Source organism: Vombatus ursinus, unplaced genomic scaffold, assembly GCF_900497805.2.
Source record: "Vombatus ursinus unplaced genomic scaffold, bare-nosed wombat genome assembly UNPS02014858.1, whole genome shotgun sequence".
In the NCBI taxonomy this organism is placed as follows: domain Eukaryota; kingdom Metazoa; phylum Chordata; class Mammalia; order Diprotodontia; family Vombatidae; genus Vombatus; species Vombatus ursinus.
In genome coordinates, this window is record NW_020954636.1 from 3,085,417 (window position 1) to 3,091,714 (window position 6,298).

The window sequence follows — 6,298 nt, forward strand, 5'->3', positions numbered from 1 at the left end:
AATTCAAACCCAGGTCATCCAATGACGAACCTAACATTCTTTTTACTATACAATTCTTTACAATTTACTCTTTACTATACAATTCTATACAATACTATACAATTCATTGTATACAACATTGAACAACAAAGTGCTGAGAAAAGCATTTATGGTCTCAGACCTGAATACTTTAAGGTCCAAAAATAGTACTGCTAGACAAATGATGCCCTAAGGCCAGAAGGCTTCTCTCTCTCTCTCTCTGCCTCTCTCTCTTTCTCTCTGCCTCTCTCTCTCTCTCTCTCTCTCTCTCTCTGTCTCTCTCTTTTTCTCTGTGCATATATATGTCCTTATCTATACCTATATCTGTATATCAACATACACATATGCATTATACCAGACCTCAGACAAAACTACATTGATTTCTCCTACTTTGATTGATTACTCCTGCTTTGAGAAGACATTCCCCTCATGACATTCCCTGCTGACTTTCTGAACTCTCAGAGTCAGAATAAGCAATATTGCATCAGAGCAGCATCACAATGAGTCTTAGTCTTTCCCCTCAAGGCATTTTTTCAGTGAGTACTAGCTCTGTGATCATGGCTATCCTTTATCCCCTCATTGCTTTAAGAAACTCTCTAATTTTATAAGCTGCAGATGAGTTGTGGATATGCATTGGCAAATGGAGTTTCCACACTAGAAATTTCCTAGAATGATGAAACCACAGGTCTGGACTTCTCCTCAGCTCCCCACTCCATGATAAGAAATTACAACTGCCAAGAAAACAAATAAATAGCAAAAAATATGAAATGATGCAGATTCAAAAAAGGAGAATCTTAACAATAGATATTCTGACTATGATGACTTGAAAAAAATCAAAATCAGATAATATTTACACAAGAACAAGAGATTAGGGACTAATAGCAAATAAAATATCTTTTTTAACATGAAAATGATTTTATTGATAAAAATGTTGAAATGTGGGCATACCAATTTAAGTACAAAGTTCTTTAAATCTCAGTGACTAAAACAGTATTGGATTTCATACTCATTCACAACTACAATAATAGTTTATAAAGCTTTTAATTAATATCTCCTCTGTGTAGTCCTCCTCTGCCTCCCATTGACTGGGTTACACCTCTTTGTTGGTTAAATTGATGACCCTGCACTCCTGTTCTCAAAGTCTCAGGCTGAACCCTAACTCATCTGAAAAGCTTAGGTTGACTACTGCTGGTATCTGCAGAGGAGCTTGCGTGGAGGATCTTGGCTGGTAGAAAGAAGATCAGACTCATTGGATGTCTGAACAGGCTATTTCTTCTACTGGCTATTAATTTCCAGGCCAGCTTCCAAACTAATTCCTTCAGGTTCTCTCTCCAAAAATACTTCATCTCCATCATCACCTGTCCCTTTTTCTGTGGTTGTGGATAAACTGCCAGTGGATGTTGTCACCATTGGAACAGACTGACATGTGTGCTCAGAAGCATAGGCAGTAGTACTTTTGGTAAATACAGTCAGAGGAGCTGCAACTTGTAGGGGAGTGGTAGGAATACTTAGTCCACTAGACTCTTCTTCATGTGCTAGGAAGAATGGGTGTTTCATATATACCTAAACCTCCTTGAAATGCAAGCTGACCAAGATCTGAGTGGCTAGAGCTTGTTTGTGGCATATCTTCAGGGGGTCCAAACCGGAACCTAGGAGCACCAGCAACTAGAGGTGAATGAATTGCTTCTGCAAATCCATCTGTATGATGTGGTACCACAAGATTTGGGGTACTTGGCACAGTTCTGTCCTCATCATCAAAAAAGTACTGCTGCATGCTACCTATCCCAGGAGTCAGTTGAAGCCCTCATCCAACTAACTGTCTTTGTGTCATCTGGATTCTCTGGACTGTTGGTCCCACCTCCTGGGGAGGTGCATGGATGGTTAGTCAAGGGGGAAGTGGGTGATGTAGTCTTTGGGGTGACTGAGGCACCCGAGTACCCTGTCTTTCAGATGCTGATGATGGTTGTTGTTCTCTAGAATTCTCATGAGGCAGAGATGATTCTGTAACAGAATCTCTTCTACCACCATTTTGAGAATTTGCAGTTCTCTAGTTACTTTCACTTACTGTACTTTCTTCTGTGTTGGGACCTGGATTGGTATCATCACCACCCTCAGTGTCATCAGCTTCACAGCCATCATTGCCATCTGCACTACCAATGCCTTCATTACATCTCCCATCCTTGTATCTTCAACATCATCATCATCATCTCTTCCTCATCCTCCTCATAGTTCTCTTGTTCACCATCATTTTCATCATTATCATCTTCATCATCACTGTCTATCACAATGATGTTATCTCCTTTGGACTGGGCATCCTGGCAAGAGGTTGTAGTCTGCTGATCTGACTGCATGGGTCCAAAATAAATTTGAAGGGACTGAGAGGTGTTTTCACTGTCCTCCATGGAAGTATATTCTCCCTGAGTAACTCCTTCTCCAACAGAATCTTATGAATTCCATTTTACAAGGGCCTTTACCTGCCGGTCAGTTCTCTCTTCTGCCATAGCTTCCTCCTTAGGTCCCACGGCGGGGTTTACTTTTCAAATTCTTTGAGAGAGGCACATTGCTCTGATGACTTGCTCTGATGTGTCTATGGTGCTATTGCCCTCCTCTTCACATGCACGTTTGGGCAGAGATGAGCTTGGAGTAGCTGAAATTGTACTAAACACTGCTGTCAAAGTGGAAGGTTTTTCGATTGGTGAACTTTGGACAACTTCTACAATACTGGGGGGATAGTTCTTGGCTAGCAGCCTCAATCTGAGGATGACTTTGTTGAGTGGGCTGCACAAAGGCTGTAGCTTGTTTCGTTGCTGAACAGTTAAAATACGCAGAGAGAAAAAAAAACCCAAAAAACAACAACAACAACAAAAAGCTGAGAGACAGAGGGCTGGACATTGGGACTGGTAGAATGAATGGATCCACTTGTGCTTCTAAAAATTGAAACATGATCCATAGGTCCTTTTGATTGCATAGCTTCTTGGGATTCTACCTGTGCCATGGGTATCACTGTAGCTGTTGGAGTAGTGGTTGGATTTCTAACTGTTGCAGGTGTAACCATTGGTCAGATACTAGCTCTAGGTGTTGACTTATTCACAGTTATGGCAGCAGCTGTCACTTTGCTTGGAGTAGCAGGAATTGGCTTGATATTAGCTGTTGGTGGAGCTCATGTACTAGCAATTGTTTTGAGTGTGATCTGTCTTTGTTGTTCAGGGACCTTTCTAGTGACTTCCTGAGGCTCATCTCTTTGCTGAAGGTATCTTTCTTGTTGTTCCCTGAGTTCCCATTCCAAGCAGAGAATTCGACCTTAGTACTGTGATTTAAGAGCTGTCATACACACGTCCAACTCAACCTTCTGTTGATCTAATGCACCATTTCTTTGTTTAAGCTCTTCATTTTCTTTAGTTAGTTGATCTTTGACACCAGCTAAGTGTTCCAGCTTTGCTTTGGCTGCAACAAGAGCCTTTCTCATTTGTCTTCCTTCTCGGTCATATGGTGCTGCAGTGGCCTGCCTGTGTAGTTCTATCTCGAAGATCCTGATGAAGATGTGAGAGTGCAGACTGCAGCTGTGTTATCTGTTCCTGAAAATTTCTAGCTTCAGCCTCTTTCTCAAATATTGTCTTCTGAAGGCTCTTTAGTTGATTCTCTAGAGATTTTGTTTTTATTTCAGCTTGGTTCAGAGTTTCTTTGAGCTCTTACACTCCGTGGATGGATACAGTAGTTCTCCAGAAAACTGAGAAGTCTCCATTACCTTATCATGTTGTGCCTTATGCTCTTAAGCAAATAAAATATTATTATTATTTTAAAAGTTAAATACACATGCTTTTGATAAATTGCAAATAATTGGGATTATGGTTTTATAAATGATTTAATTTGGGTTATATTTATTTGAATGTTTTTAATGATGTTTACTAAGTTTATAATTAAATGTTACTTTAAAGAACATTTATCCACTCAAGTTCTAATGGTCAAAACGTATAAAGGAAGTAATTTCTTAGCAATTGGGGTTTCTCTCTTGCTTCCCTTCCGATACTCCAGACTTTTCCACCTCTGTCTAGCAGCCTTCTTACCCTCGAGACACCTTTACCATTGAAGCCCTCTTCTCTGATTGTCAAATTTCTGTCTAGAATCACCATTTCCAGAAATGCCTAGGCCATTCATATGCTTCTTCTTATACTTCTCTAATCTTGCCATCTTTGTCTTTTATGGCTCTTTTTTTACCTTCCTAATTCTGTGGACATCTTCTAAGACTCAGCTCTTTGCTTTCCATTTTTCCTACCTTCATTTCTTCCATTTTCCAATTACCTGCAAATCATTTCTACTTGGATATACTTGGAACTATGCCCTCTGGGGAGGTGATGGGCATAGAATCACAGAATCATAGAATCACAGAATTTCAGCTCTGCAATTGCTTTCAGGGGCCATCTCATTTAACTTATAACTGAACAAGAATTTTCTCAATAGTACACTTGAAAAATGGTTACCCAACCCTTGCTTAATGACTTGGTGGGGAGGAGTATATGCAGTTTAGAATTCCTAAGAGAAGGAAGAACTGTGGGGAGAAAAAGTTCATGTTCCAAATGGTGACCCTATATAGAGTAAACAAAATTTGGAACTGAGTCAAGCTAATGATTTATTCCAAGGTATGGACAGGAGGAAGAAAAAAGTAAGTTGAAGCAGTGGTCAAAAGCTGGAGAAGTCTGCAAGGAGTCAGAAAGCACACTATGAAGGGAAAATCTAGCTTTTGGTAAGGAGTTGGCTTGTTTCATGCAATTTCTTTACTCAAGAGAATAGTCTTTTCTAAAAATGATGTCTTTAATCTATCTTCTTTCCTATGCATTTCCTTAAATTCTCCATTTTGGTGGTGGTGGTAGTGGGGAATTGGATCTGATTTCATCAGAGTAGGGAGCTCTAGATGAGGAAATTCCCACTACCAATTCAGATGGCTATCTGTTCTGCAGATTAGAGAGATGACTGGGGGCATTGGGAGATTAGTGATTTGCCTAGGGTAATGCAGAAAATATGTATAAGAAGGGGGAATTAAACCCTAAGAGGCTTTGTGCCTCCAAGACCAGCTTTCTCTACATTATGCTGTAGTTGATACTACCTCTGCAGAAAGAGAATCATATAATGTTGATTATGTGATTCCTACTCTTCACCTGTCCCCATAAGAAGGGATCATTTGGCCCAAATCACTCATTTCATAGATGAGGAAACAAAGGCCCATAGAGGTAAAACACCTGGCTCCAAATCACTTAGCTACTAAGTGGTAGGATTCATCCAACATCCTGGCCTAATTCCTCTAGGTCTTTTAAGATTTCTTATGTATTAGTGTAACCTATGGTTATTCAGGTTGTAAGTGGTAGAGCTGGGATTCAAATACTAGATAACTACATTTGAAGAGTTCAACAGATCAAATGGTTTACTTTCAAGTAAAATGATATGTACCCCTAGGTGGGGTAATGGACACCTAAACCAATGAGTCCTGGGCAGGGCTGGCCAATTTGTGGTCTTCCTGAGCCTTGCTATATTCCATAATCAAGACAAGAATTGAGACAGAAAGTTATGACTTGAGGAAGCTATGTTCCTTATAAGCATATGTATCCTAGCTGTATTCTTGATTTTATATCCACAGCATTATAATTAGTTATTATAATTATAGGGAAGGTAGGTGGCACTAAGAATAAAGCACTGGGCTAGACAGTCTTTATGAGTTCAGTTCTGGCCTCAGACACTTACTACCTATGGGACCCTGGAAAGTCACCTAACCCTGTTTGTCTCAGTTTCCTCATCTTTAAAATGAGCTGGGGAAGAAAATAGTAAGCCACTCCAATATCTTTCCCAAGAAAGTCTCAAATAGAGTCATGAAGAGTCAGACACAATTGAAAAAATGACTGAATTATAATTATATATTACATATTATGTTATGCTATGTTATGTTATATCATTATATTATATTATGTTATATTATATTACATTACATTACATCATATCATATATCATATATCATATATCATATCATATCATATCATATCATATCATATCATATCATATCATATTATATTAATTATATTATATCATATTATACCATATCATACCATACCATACCATATCATATCATATTATATCATATCATATTATATTATATCATATCATATCATATCATATCATATCATATCATATCATATCATATCGTATCATATCATATCATATTATATTATATCATATTATATTATATCATATTATATTATATTATATTATATTATATTATATTATATTATATTAT

At 38.3% G+C, this 6,298-nt stretch overlaps 1 pseudogene; it reads right to left on the reverse strand.

Annotated features, from left to right (window-relative positions):
• Nucleotides 1-1,058: 1,058 nt before the first annotated feature.
• On the reverse strand, nt 1,059-4,148 carry LOC114027319 (annotated as a pseudogene).
• Between the last annotated feature and the right edge of the window lie 2,150 nt (nt 4,149-6,298).